The sequence below is a fragment of the Ambystoma mexicanum genome, chromosome 9 (assembly GCF_040938575.1).
Source record: "Ambystoma mexicanum isolate Mex_15411 chromosome 9, UKY_AmexF1_1, whole genome shotgun sequence".
Taxonomy (NCBI): Eukaryota; Metazoa; Chordata; class Amphibia; order Caudata; family Ambystomatidae; genus Ambystoma; species Ambystoma mexicanum.
The window spans coordinates 153,105,566-153,120,059 of record NC_090931.1 but is presented as its reverse complement, the minus strand read 5'-3'; the positions used below and the strand labels follow the sequence as shown (position 1 = coordinate 153,120,059).

General features: G+C 47.7%; 1 protein-coding gene across 1 annotated transcript in view; it reads left to right on the top strand.

The window, feature by feature from the left end:
• The window catches only part of GRIK4 (glutamate ionotropic receptor kainate type subunit 4), a 2,031,531-nt gene that overhangs the window by 187,408 nt on the left and 1,829,629 nt on the right, over positions 1-14,494 (top strand). The gene's annotated exons all lie outside the window — the stretch shown is intronic.

The window sequence follows — 14,494 nt, the reverse complement described above, 5'->3', positions numbered from 1 at the left end:
AGGCAGGTAGAGGTGGGGGGACCTCGTCTGGGAGAGGCAGGTACAGGTGGGGAGACCATGTCTGAGAGCAGCAGGGATAGTGGGCGGTCCTGGTCTGGGAGTGGTAGGTAGAGGGGATAGAGGGCGGTCCTGGTTTGGGAGAGGCAGGTAGAGGTGGGGGGACCTCGTCTGGGAGAGGCAGGTACAGGTGGGGAGACCATGTCTGAGAGCAGCAGGGATAGTGGGCGGTCCTGGTTTGGGAGAGGCAGGTAGAGGTGGGGGGACCTCGTCTGGGAGAGGCAGGTACAGGTGGGGAGACCATGTCTGAGAGCAGCAGGGATAGTGGGCGGTCCTGGTCTGGGAGTGGTAGGTAGAGGTGGGGGGACCTCGTCTGGGAGAGGCAGGTACAGATGGGGAGACCATGTCTGAGAGCAGCAGGGATAGTGGGCGGTCCTGGTTTGGGAGAGGCAGGTAGAGGTGGGGGGACCTCGTCTGGGAGAGGCAGGTACAGGTGGGGAGACCATGTCTGAGAGCAGCAGGGATAGTGGGCGGTCCTGGTTTGGGAGAGGCAGGTAGAGGTGGGGGGCCTCGCCTGGGAGAGGCAGGTACAGGTGGGGAGACCATGTCTGAGAGCAGCAGGGATAGTGGGCGGTCCTGGTCTGGGAGTGGTAGGTAAAGGTGGGGGACCTCGTCTGGGAGAGGCAGGTACAGGTGGGGAGACCATGTCTGACAGCAGCAGGGATAGTGGGCGGTCCTGGTCTGGGAGTGGTAGGTAAAGGTGGGGGGCCTCGCCTGGCAGAGGCAGGTACCGGTGGGGAGACCATGTCTGAGAGCAGCAGGGATAGTGAGCGGTCCTGGTCTGGGAGAGGCAGGTAGAGGTGTGGGGACCTCGTCTGGGAGAGGCAGGTACAGGTGGGGAGACCATGTCTGACAACAGCAGGGATAGTGGGCGGTCCTGGTCTGGGAGTGGTAGGTAAAGGTGGGGGACCTCGTCTGGGAGAGGCAGGTACAGGTGGGGAGACCATGTCTGAGAGCAGCAGGGATAGTGGGCGGTCCTGGTCTGGGAGTGGTAGGTGTGCACAAGAAGAAACATACATAAAGTTTCGAAGGTTATACAGGTATTTTGCTGTAAAGTGCCACCTGCAAAGAGGAAAGGTCAGAGCTGGGAAAGGTGAGCACAGGAAAATAAGAAGATGCTGGAACTTGAGGGGCAGGTGGCCCTGCGGAAGCGAGAAACAGATTTAAGAAATAACAGAGTACCAATGATCATTTCCGTTGTTCTTGCCAGTGCAGCTGACCAAGTTTTGATCACAGCCTTGCAGCGGCAGCTGGCACAGCCACTCACACACAACGTCTGACCAGTGACAGAACGGCCGATTTCTCCAAACAGATGTTTCAGCATCCAAAAGCAGGGCTCTGCAACCTCTGTCTCTCCAGATATTTTGTACCAAGGCACACAGGATCCCTCGCCATTGATAATGCTAGTTTGGTGTTGTAGTGGAAAGCACTGCGATAGCCAAAGGTCGCAGAACTCAGTCCTAAAGGGATGAGTTCAGACTTTTGTGATATGACAACCCAAGGGACTCGATGTGCTGAAGGATTGACTTGCAAACAGGAAGTGAATGGATGTGAGGAAGTTTCGTCCTGAATACCGGAAGTGGGGATCAGTTGACGTCAAAAGATGAGTCGAATCCCAATGGGCCTCATGAAGGTCACTGTGGGAATGCTACTGTACCCTCGTTGCACAAACTGTTACAAGACCTTCTCAAATCAATCAATATTCCATCGACCAATGTGTATTCTACCAAAACCGTCAAACACATACAAAATTCATGAAACAAATCAGATGCAAGCTAAATTACAGAAAAAAATATAGCTACAGAATGATTTTAAAATGAGCATAAAAAATGTTTTATGATTCCAATACCCAGATCTCTGCCCAGAAGGACCCCTCCCTATGGCTTTGCCGAGTGTAGCGCTGAATTGACCACTCACCTTCATTGTACCACACATTATGCAGGTGTTTTAGCAGCAGGGGTTTGAAGCTAATGTCTCCTGCCAGTGAATACCAGGGACACAATAGGAGGAAGTGTTCCACTGTTTGCACACCAGTTATGTTATGTTGAATTATATCGTGCATCGCTACCACCCAAGGGCAGTCTCCAGGCACTCACATGTGCCATAACAATGGCACGCATCGTATCCTTCGCTCCACGTACATGTCATTTCACACAGAGGGAGTACATTGAACTGCCATTGAACCAATATAACCTGAGGGGGGGGCATTAGCTGCCGGGTAATGCCCCCAGGGCATGAGTTATAAGCCTGAGCGTAGTGAGGGTCTTATTGCTATTAGTACTCTCGGTCATTTTTCTGGGGTACTGATATCAATAGAAGTAGCTACAGAGCTTCAGAGCTTCTCTGGGTGTCGGCATCTGCATTTTAACATGGAGCTGACACAAAAAGGCTGCCAGCTGTCGGACTAGAGCGTGAACACTCGATTTCTTGTTCTGTTCCGTGCAGAGACAGCTGGCGGCCATATTGGTTGTATTGGAGACTACTGAATTCTAAGCTATGGTTGTCTCCAATACAACAAAAAAAAACACACACAAAAAGGACACAATAATGTGTATTAGCATTTTTTTTCGAGCTGACAAACAGTATTGAAAAATGTCCACCAGGGATTGGGGGGACACAGTAGTCCCTTCTCCCTTTCGATGGCAGCCATTAAAAAAATAGGAAACATGTAAACAAACAAAGTGGCTGCCATGTAACGGGAGAAGGGACTGCATGTAGTCCTGTCTCTTGTTCCATGGCAGCCAGGGCAGAAAGGAAAAGAACTCTGCAGGACTCAGCGCTCCAAAATGAGTGCCTCAGGTGAGTCTTTCGTGACTAGGTAACGACCCGGCGAGGGCCACTCAGATCGTTTGTAACAATCTGATTGTCACTCGCTGGGTAAAATTTGTACGAAATCAAAATTCCTGGCTACGGAATTTACTAGCCAAATAATGACCCAAGGCATCTTTAATGATCAGATTGCGAGGTAAGAAAAAAGTAATAGGAGAGTCATTAGTGCCAATATTTTATCAAATAGAATTTCATTGGTAGCACAGATTACTAGAGAAGGGTTGCCCCAAACAGTCCAAAGGGCATTCCTGATCAAGCCTGTGTTGACATGTTTTAATCAAGGGTACTTAAATTATTTGTCAGATAATAAGATGCCCCTCAGGTCACTACTAAATGAGGATACAGAAGCATACATGCCAACATGCCCCATTCCAATCGGGAGATTCAAGTCCATTCCTGCTTTGCATTCTGGGGCTTGTAGTCCAGGGTTTCTCCATTGTAAACATAGGACAAGCCCCAGAATGCAAAGTTAAAACCAGGACTGGAGTAGCATCTCCCGACTGGAACGGGCATTTTGGCATATATGCAGGAGTATTTTCCCATATCCCAATCGAGTACCCGAAATTGGCCAATGCTATGAAATCTCCAATAGATGAGCACTCGTACGTGGACAAGCTAATTTCTAGTGGAAATGGGGCATCTACAGCTGCTTCAAGAACGCAATCTCCCAGGTCCGAAGACAAAGACAGAGGCCCGGCTGCCATCGCCATAAAGGGCCATGGCAACCCCTTTGGCCTTATGCAACTCTAGGTTTGGTGGAAAGGCTATCCCATTCCCAATGCTTGCAGAAACATCTTCGGATTCAACAACAATGAATACCAGATGATGGGAGTGGGGGGGCTCATTTGTGGGAGCTAATACTGTGATGAAAGTATTGGGGAATGAGGGAAACGGAGGGATCTTAACCAGATAATATGCAGAATCCCGAGTTACCCTTTGGCACGTCTTCGGCGTGGTTTCAGTCGTACCTGTTTCGTTAATGCTGTCGCTGAATTGAAAGCAGTTGGCGCTTCAACGCTTTGTTTGATGTACGCAGAGAGCGACTCTTGGCAGGAGATGAGGGCCAGCTGGCTGTCTTGATTCTGTTAGATCTATCGGCCACTTTCGACGTGACTGGCCATGACATCCACCTGGAGTGGTTGGCTTTTTTATCCGGGATGCTCCCATGCTGCCCTTCTCTGGCTGATCTCTTTTCTCTCTGATTCCATCCAGCCAGTCAGCTCATGAGATATCTTAGCCTCTTCTCTCTTTCCGTCTCAATAGATACATTCACCCCCTGGGTTGGGGCATTCTAAAGTATGGCCAAAGCTACCCCATCGGGATTGCCAAATGTGGCTGCTAATATCGCCTCTTGCTGCCAGTGGAGTAACTTTGCTGAAAATGTTGGGGGCGAGGGACAGGATATCTAAATGAAAGGGGCCCCTGCCAAATGAGTGGAACAAAATGGTGTGCCACAAACGGTGGGGGGCCCCTGCCCCCCCTCTAAAATTACACCCGTGCTCGCTGCCCAGTATTCACCTTAAACACAAACATTTTACAAAAAGATATCATGGCTTAACCCACCTTTAAAAGCCTCCCTCTCGACACAGGGGTCCAGGTGACACTATATCTCCTCAGCACCATACTCCAGTCCTGGGCTTTGCTTATACCCTTTAGTTTACATAGGTCAATTTGATGTAGATGAAGAGCCCCAAAACTACGAATCCCAGAATGCTATTGGTGGAGAAATAAACGCCCTGGGCTGGTGCATTATCTCCCAGATAACACGGATTGATCAACAAGCAGTAGTAACTGAACTTATTTAAAATTCTAAATATTATAATTCAAATTGTTCAAATCTAAATTTGATGAGTATATATATTTCCCAAAAGTAATTTAATGAATGAGGAAAATTGTAATCGATTAGAGGAAGCGAAATAATGGTGATGCAGATGTTTAACCCAGGAATACTTTTATATATATATATATATATACTTTTATATAGTACAACAATATTAAGCACACAATTAAAATGACCAACATACAAAATTAGAACAGATAACTAATCTACAAATAATGGTGGGTGTGGACTTGGTGATATCATTAAATCTGTCAGGCCTTCTCAACGGGTTAATACATATACCACCATCTGCAGAATAGCTTCAGTCCTTACTGTGTCAAACAGTGACCTATAAGCCTATAGCCCAGATAGAACTTTCCTGAATTGACTGTTGCCTCTACAGGATGCATTTTACCAGCCCCCCACCCCCGATCTCCCCTCCTGCACCTATTTTTACCTATACCCAACCCCTCCAAACCACTTATCTGCCCTTTCCCACCCCCCCAAAAAGAATTTGATGAACTGTCAAACACGTTTAAACTGCAGGCTTTGAAATGCCTGACGATGAAAGAGCGTTGTACCGTTAGGGAGAGGGGGTGGGGGGGCGACAGGACTTAGGAGACTCTGGGGGCTGGGTGCCATTGACAGCTCCAAGATGTGGGCGCCGGGGATTACGCGTACGATCCACCAGGCTTCACAGTCCAACATCAGCCCTAGGAGGGAGTCTGATGCTGGAACCTCTACCAACACCGAATATCCAAACTTAAGAACCCCTCAGCTAGATCAGAACCCCAGCTCCAAGGTTATCAACCCCCTAAGGGACAGGAGAGGGGAAGGGTGAAACCCCACATCTAGTTCAGTGAGAGGAAAAGGGCACCCCATCATCTGACAGAATCTGGCGAGACTTGCAGGCCCAATTTCCTAACTTCTGCCTAGTCCTTGAGCTACTGGGACTCCCACACCTATGGCCGTGGAGACCCAGAGTACTGATAAGAAGGTCATTGCCATCCCTCCATGTGCCACTTTGACATGCCACCTGTCGCGTCACTTCAGAGCAGGACTTGGTTTGCCAGGAAGCATTTGGCTTTCCGTGTGCGGTTGCCTTCAAGCCCTAGTGCACGAGAGCCTGTAAGGGACAGCTCTGCATAGGAAGGCGAACGCTTGCTCAGAATAAGGAGACTGGCATGCACAAAAGTGTGGCATGTCTAGCGATGAATGCAAGATGGCGGACCTGCATAATGAAACCTGCTTGCTGCAGCATACTACTGCAAGCTATAGAATGTTCACCCAGCTGGAACCTTGTGATGTGCTCAAGGTTCCAGGGTTGTCATTTGGGGATGACAGGATGGGAGATCAACTAGAAAGGATGTATTCAGTGTAGCTCACTACCTCCCTTTCTATTCTGTACCCTGTAACAATAAAGCAACTTCTGTTTTTATACATATCTGTCTACATGTCTCCCTGCTACCTGCTCAACACACCAACCAGAACACTACAAAACCCCAGACCCTGGGGCAACACCAAAACATGTACGAAGAAGGGAACCAACTCTGTGTTCGGTGGGCCATTAGCAAGTCCCCATACAAATCTTTCTTACTATGAGACCCCCATCTAAAGCCATGTATCAATGATGATGTCAGCAAGAGGCCCCCTCTGAGTTATAAAAGAGAGGCACGGTTTTCGTGAAGTGTGGGAGTCAGGACATGGAGGCAGAGTGAGAAGGAGTTTTGAGAAAGTATGGGAGCCAGGACCTGGATGCACAATGAGCAGGAATTTTGGGGAACCGTGGGAGCCAGGGCTTGGAGGCATAGACTGAGCAGGAGTTTTGGGAAAGCGTGGGAGTCAGTACTTGGAGGCACAGTGAGCAGGAGTTTTGGGAAAGTGTGGAAATCAGAACTTGAAGGCACAGTGAGCAGGAGTTTTGAGAAAGTGTGGGAGCAAGGACTTGGAAGCACATTGAACAGGAGTTTTGAGAAAGTGTGTGAGTCATGACTTGGAGGCAGAGTGAGCAGTTTTGGGAAAGTATGGAAATCAGGACTTGGAGGCATAGACTGAGCAGGAGTTTTGGGAAGGTGTGGGAGTCAGGACTTGGAAGCACAGTGAGCAGGAGTTTTGAGAAAGTCTGCGAGTCATGACTTGGAGATAGAGTGGGCAGGAGTTTTGGGAAAGTTCGGAAATCAGGACTTGGCGGCATAGTGAGCAGGAGTTTTGAGCAAGTGTGTGAGTCCTGACTTGGAGGCAGTGTGAGCAGGAGCTTTGGGAAAGTGTGGGATCCAGGACTTGGAGGCATATTGAGCAGACGTTTTGAAAAAAAAGTAGAGACAGGACTTTGAGGCATAGTGAGAAGGAGTGTTGGGAAAATGTCGAGTTTTACCTTGGACGCGGTGTGAGCAGGAGTTTTGGGAAAGTGTGGAAGACAGGACCTGGAGCTACAGTGAGCAGGGGGCTTGGGAAAGTGTGAGAGTCAGGGCATGAGTTGAGGACATAGTACGCCAGAGTCTTGGGAAAGTGTGCAAACAAGAACCTAGAGGCATAGTGATGAGGAGTTTTGGAAAAATGTGGGAGTCAGGACTTGGATGCAGCGTCAGTAGGATAGTGCATGATGGCGTAGTAATGAGGCTAGAGGGTCTATGGAAGTGGTAAAGATGGATAAGGTGGTTGTGTAGGGTAAGTGGTGTGGAATGGAGGTGAAGTGTGAGAGGAGCTTTAAAAAGGAGGGGAAGATGGGACACGAGGAGGTGAAGAACAAGAGACTTGGAGTGGAGGTGAAGGGGAGCGTGTGGAGCTTCAGAGCAGAGGGAGAGAAAATAGCAGCAAGGGAGCAGGTGGCAAAATGGAAGAGTAATGGGGAGGCGTTGAAGTAAAATGAGAGTTGTGATCAGGAACAAGGGCCAGAAATCAGAGAGGGAAAGGGCGGAGGGAAGTGAAAGCAGCCATAAGGATGAGGCGGAGACAACTTTGAAGGAGGAAGATGAAAGTACAAGGATCATCAAAACAGTGGTGTCAAGAAACATCAAGGGGAGGTGAGGAGAGGCACAAGTATTGGCAGTGAGGTAGCCGAGGAAGTGTGAAGACAGATGGGGGTGCAGAGAAGAGCAGAGACTGGTGCGGTGCCATTAAGGAAAGGAGGAAAAAGACCAAAGAAGAGGAGGAGTTGGGGCCTGAAGTGTAGAAAGAAGTAGCAGCTCAGGATGACGAAGCGCCCAAACCAAAGGGTAGGAAGTTAGCTGAATGCTGGGAGAGCCCCTGGCCCGGTCTGGGACCAGCACTCACAGAAGAGTGACATCTTGACCAGTGTCGGGAATCGGGGGCGCTCCCCCCAGCCCTCCAAGAGGTTTTGAATGCGGCAAAGGTATAAGACTGTGCGGTAGATGCCTGGGTCGCATATAAGGGGAAGGGGGCGTTGATAGGGGTTGCATTCAAGAGTGGATGTAGTTTGCATTAGAAACAAGACGCCATTTTGGTGGATAGTCACCATCTTTAAATCAAGGACCAATGCCATGCGGCAGCCAGGACATTAGCCCATGGCACAGGGCATAGTTATATGTGTGTGAATGAAGGAGCAGGGTGTGACTGGGGTAGAAGTGGTAGTAGCCAGACTCACACAGATCCATAAACCTCTCATTGTTTTGCTTCTTTAGCACATGTAACTTAGAAAGAATGCATCCTGCAGGGCCATGAGGGAGCTGAGAGCTCACTGCCAACAGTTATCACACGAGAAGGAGGGCACGAGCCTCTGACCCATCCCAACCCAAATTATAAGTTATATTGCCCAGATGACCCTGTCCCAAGACCCTAACATTCCAGGACATCAGCCAGTCCAAGACCCCTGACCATAAAACTGTTTGACCACCCATTTGCTATATAGATCACAGTAGAGTGTTTAAGACCCCAGTGATTCGTGCTGCGAGATGCCAGGGAGGGAAAGTAACACATTTAACGGCAAGGGTGGGAAGACTTGAAATGACGCCGACACGTCTGGTGTCGAGATGGGGTTTGCTGAGATAAGATGTCCTCGAATGTAGCCTCTGCGTCATGTCTGTGGTACCAGGTGCACACTAGGCCACTGATAGAGCAGGCGGGGAACTCCATCCTTAATTGGCAATTATCGAGCCCGACACCTGATGATGTCATGAGAAGGGCCCCACGTGGACGAAGATGGATATGAAAAGCTTGGACCAATGGCCTGGCATCCCATATGAAGCAGACCGCCTATGTATAGGGTCACACCAACAAGCTCCATGGATTTGTACCATCTGTGATGTTTGTCATTGTGAGGCTTTTTGCCCTTATAAACTACCGTCCATGTTGGTTACGTTAGAGTGCTCCGTGGCAGCAGAGTTCTTTGCTATCATGTACCTGACTTTATGAGAATAAAGACTTGTTCTCCTTGCAGGAGGTGTGCTGGGCTTTGTTCCCTAGTGGGTTGTATTTTTTCTGGTGTGAGCGTGAGGGGCTTCTCTACACCAGTACTATGAAAGCCAAAGATAGAGCCACAAGTGCCTAGAAAGAAGTGCTGGGGCGCTTGAAATCCAAAAGCCTGTGAGTGACTTTTTGACTGCCAGCTGATGAGAGCTCTGGGGGAGAGGAAATGACTGACAGATTCTGGTCCTCCAGAAAGCCTGATTTGCTTTGTATTTTGAGTGTCCCACAAGGTTGCTTCAGTGCTGCCCAATCCCTTAGTAGTTTCTGTTTTTTAACAAAGACCCTTGGACCTTGACCATTCACCCAGGTCTGTTGTCTGTTGATACCCCGGCTGTGATGCTGGGCAGATAGTGCCTTGAATAATGCAGTTGGTTGTATGTGATGCAAGACTCGTCACCATCTTGTAAGAATTGAAAATCGGACTCGACCTGATTAGAATTCTAATAGTGGCTTAATTTTGCCAAAATCTTAGAAATAGTGTAAGATATATCATACACTTTGAACATGTTTATATCCTGTGATGAATCAACTTCCGGGGCACCAGTGGTCCAGGAATGAATATCGGTTTCTAAACCATCAATCAACCCTACACAAGAAGGGATCTGAACAGATTTGAAACACAAGCAAATTATAAACCTACTTATCATCCAATTTTGGTAACGTGGACAGAACGGCAGGCTTATCTCTGCAAGGTCCTGGATCGCTGGTTAGTTGCAGCACCGAGAAAATACAATTATTACCCAATGATAAAAGGGACTGTCCAGTCAAGGTTGTATACAAATATCTACTTTATTATTATCACAACAGACAGTTCTAACAGACTACAAAATACAACCGCCCAGTAAAGGAATGCAGAGGACAGACAGTTTCAAGAAAGAAAGGGGATGCACTCTGGACACTGACAGGAGGGAAGTCAGTAAAGTAATGAATCACAATAGTTCAAGGATTCTTGGTTTCAACACAAAAGGAGAAACGGGTCGTAAAAAGTCACTAGGGGCCTTCGGAGAAGGACCAGACAGACAGAACCACAATGTACCTTGTGCTTGTAGAAGTTATTTGTGATCGAGAGGGTCAAGTCAGTTTCAGGGCGCTTTGCAGCTCCTGCAACAGAGTTCAAGATGAGAGGCAACTGCAGGTATCAGGCAGCAGGCAGTTTGTCGAGCAAGGTTGGAGAGATGGCTGCATGCTGGCCTACACGGCAGCTCGGGGTCAGGAATTGTTGCCTCAGTGCTGGTTGGTGGGTCTGAAGGACTGGTTGAGGTATCTCAGACAACGTTAGTGACTGCGGCGTGGCAACATTCAGTGGTGCAGTCGGTTGCAGCCTGAGGGTCTAGAGTGCTTGAAAATGTCCTTTAAGGCGGATGCTGGTTGATACTTTTTCGATGCACTCCTCCTAATTTCTTCAAAGGGCTTGTGTCATCCTTTATGGCGGACGGCCCAAAGCTGAGGAGAGTGTTTCAAGCAAAAGCCTTGTCCTTGGTTTGGTTCAGACACTCTAGCATTTCCCACCTAGGGGCTTGCTTGCAGAACCTAGCAGGGCACGCTGTGTGCTAGCTGGGTACCAGTTGTGGAGCTGCTGGATGGTCCTCTGGATTCAGTATCTCCCTCTGTTCCCTGGGAGATGTTTAGGGGAGGGATATTGCTTCCCTCTTTGGAATCCTGACCTTCCTTCACTGGCAGAAGCTGTAAGGCAGACTGTACCTTCAGTCAGGGTCCAAATGAGTTCTTCTTGTTACTCCTTGCAAAGTCTTTAGATGATCTGCCCAAAAGAAGGGCTAGACGCTCTTTAAAAAGCCAAATGGGCCACAGTGATTTTTGTAGGTTACGCCTACTTTAAAGAACCAATCCTTGGTCCCCACCAACAATCTCCTGTATGCATGAGGTCATAACCAGAGTGCTTTGCAACAGAAAAGGTAAAGGGGTAAAACATGTAATACTAAGTCCCATCCATCTTCCTGTTGTCTGTTGTGGATCAAAGGGTGTCTCTGGTTAATTGAGCTCTCTGTAGTTCCTGAATAAAGTGGCAGGTCTCCCTTGAAGCTGTGGCGAGACCATCTTTTGGTCACTGCCAAGCCACATACTCGTACCTTCTGAATGGGGTCCCACGGCGGGGATGACTACTGTAATACATAGTCCCAGACATGACAGGTCACTGGTCTTGAAACTGAGAGGCGGGAGCTGGCTTCAGGTTGACAAGATGCAGGCCTGTTTGAATTAACTCTGATTAGTATGGAAGGCTGCCACCAGCCTCTAAGAAAAGAAAGGACAGATCTATGGAGCCTTCGTTAGTTAATAAGGCTGGCCATGACAGGATAAAGGTGTTGCCCTCCCCCTCCTGAGATGCCTTGATGTACTCTTTGCTGTCATATTCCAAATAAATATGACAGGGGGATGGCGCTCTAGGTTGTGTCCCCCCAGAGTACACAGGTCTATGTGTATGTCTTGTGGTGAGCATAGGAAAATGTGTGCTGATTAGCCTCACACATTTTCCGGAGGTCGATCTACCATCATTCAATTTCATTTAAAATTTCAAAAAAGCCCATGCGAGCGCTCAACCACCGTGCTGGTGGTCGAATTCCTCACACATCTGAAGAAGAAACACCACACAACCTTTCTCAGGGAAGTCTTACAAGTAGTTATATTGCACACTCGTGGATGATTGAGTCACAGGAAGTGGTTAAACAACGTACCAAATGACAACGAAAGTAAACATTTCGGTGAATCAGATTTGAATTGTTTGCCTTAATTCAAGAACCATTTTTAGGAGTAAACTTAACTTACTCCTGAAAATGTTTCTTTCTTACAGATGGGTACATCACAACTAATTCACAAAAGGATCAGGGCTGAATTACAAAATGATTGGCAATGCATGCATTTTCTAACATTTTGGAATAAGTTGCGCAAAGTTGCAACTCAGTCATGAGTAATTAACTCCCAGACATGAAACATGAGTGTTTGAAGGGGCGTGTTGGACAGTTATGGGTGTTCCAACGGTGTGTGAATGCGGACAAGGTACACACCACATACGTGTATCTTTGTGGGTACGCAAAAGACACTTCTGTGAACAAGCATGAGAAAATATTTTGGAGTGGGATATGAAAAGTGTATGCACATTTTCTAACATTTGTATTTGTTTAGTGTCACGCATTGTGAAAACTTACTTCAGGGTTCAGTCACTCCATCTTGAATGACTAGGGGCCTCATTCCGCAGAGTGGCAAAAAAGTGGTGGCAATTTCGTTACCACCACCTTTTTTGGTAATAATGAAATTACCGCCCTTTTTACTGCTCCACCAAATCCCAATTCTTTGGCGTTGAAGTGGAGGACTTACCTCCAACATCATACTGCAGGTAAATCCTCCACTTAACGCCAAAAATCGGTGGAATAACCATAGTTTTAATTCTGCCAAAACCCCCATGGAGTCCTACGGACCCTAAAAATGGGGACTAACACCGCCTTACCACCACTGCAATCCCATGGTAAACCCACTGGATCAAGTGGCGGTAACAGGAAGTGATTTTGGTGGTAATTTGGTGTAATAGTCACTTAATTATCGCCAAACTCAGAATGAGGCCTTAGGTATTGACATGCGTGGTTCTTTTTGTAAATTGGATGTATCATCACAGAGTTTCAGATAGTGGTATGTTCCCCTGATTTCTTTGTTAATACCATTTTAGGTGTTATTCATGGCCAGGCACAGGCCTAAATTAGTGTAACCCATGCTTTGTATATCTGCCTCATAATGCAATGATCTCTATCCATAAACACACTGGCAAAATTAACATTAGTTTGTAGAGTAAACTGATAAAGGAGCGAGTAGATCCGGGTTGTCCAACTCCAGGCCTCAAGGGCTGGATCCATGCTGGGTTTTCAGGATACCCATCATTAATATTCATGGCATAAATTTGCATACGATTATTCTAAATGTATGCAAATGAAATGTATGCAAATGTTTCATCATGAATATTAATGAGGGATATCCTGAAACCCTGTCAGTATACTGACCCTCGAGGGTCAGAGTTGGACAACCCTGGGGTAGCTGTTTCTCTGCTATGTTGCGTTTAATAGTTTGTATACGGCACTGGATCACAGCCGAAGTAGTGTTGGAGTGTCTAGGCTTTCTGGAAAAAAAGTGACATATTGTGCCCCCGCCAGCAATTTCCAGGTGGTTGTCTGCAATAAAGGGTAAATGGGAGGGCATAGAGGAAAAGGAAGGGTGTATCAATTGGAGGATGACAGGGATGACATAAGATAGTATGTACCATAGAGAGGGATAATGTGAGCTAAAGCTTGGGTGCATCATACTCGAAATGCTGGTCAATTTCACAGAGGCAGTGTATGCCAACTTCATAGTGCGGCACGGGCTTCCCCTCACTCTCCAGCTTTCCCCATGGCAGGCCCTCTTCTTTGGCCTCTATGTGGCAGGCCCTCTTCTTTGGTATCCCATGTCCTCCAGTCAGAACCCCATGGGCTCCCATCAGCACCATAACTCTATAGATGAGTCCCATGTTGTTCCCACAGCCTCCATGTTTCCTTGGCCGCTTGGATAACAGTTAGGATGCCCTTTGACCACTTCATACACAGTCTGGTCGCAGGGGAGGGACATGGAATAGGTGAAACAAGGGAGGACACGAGGAAAGGAGGAAAGAGCATGAGCAGCGGGGTAGGAAAGAGAAAGAGGAAACTGTGGAAAGGGAAAGAGGGAAGTAGAGAACATGTCTACCCTTCACACGTAGGCACTTGGCAGACTGGGCATAGACCCTCCTCAGAGATCCATAACTCTCCTACACTACAGAGCAGCTGCAGTGCCAGCCTCGGACCCAGAGGCTGGGATGCTGCAGGCATGTGTGTATCTGGAAGGATGAGAGGGAGTGGAGACAGTGGAGATCGAGGTTGATTGCAAGAACAAGCAAGCAATGGCAAAGCCAACAGTTTTGGCTTTTCCAAAGGGATCAGGAAGGTAAGGGTTTGTATTGTTTATGTGCACACATATGATATACGGTATTTGTCAAGCAATTTTGCTTCTTGAGGCTTTCTTTAGAAGCTTACTGTCAACTTCTTGTAGCAGTACAATAAAGCACAGCCTATCAGAGGCTTACCTTCCATTTTTTGTGACCTTAGAATGAAGCGCATTCTTTCACAGCCATACCAACCCTCTTACCACCAATCTCTTTGACCTGGGTATGCAGCACAGTCACTCAGGGGCTTATCCTCCTGCCATCTGCCTCTTGTGTCCTTAGAATGAACCACAGTCTCTCAAAGGATTGCTCCTCTTCAAGTCTTATGACAAAGAACATCGCCGAGAGGCTTACACCCAGCCTCTCAGATTTGTCGACCGCTGGAACAGTTCTCAGAGATGCTCCTA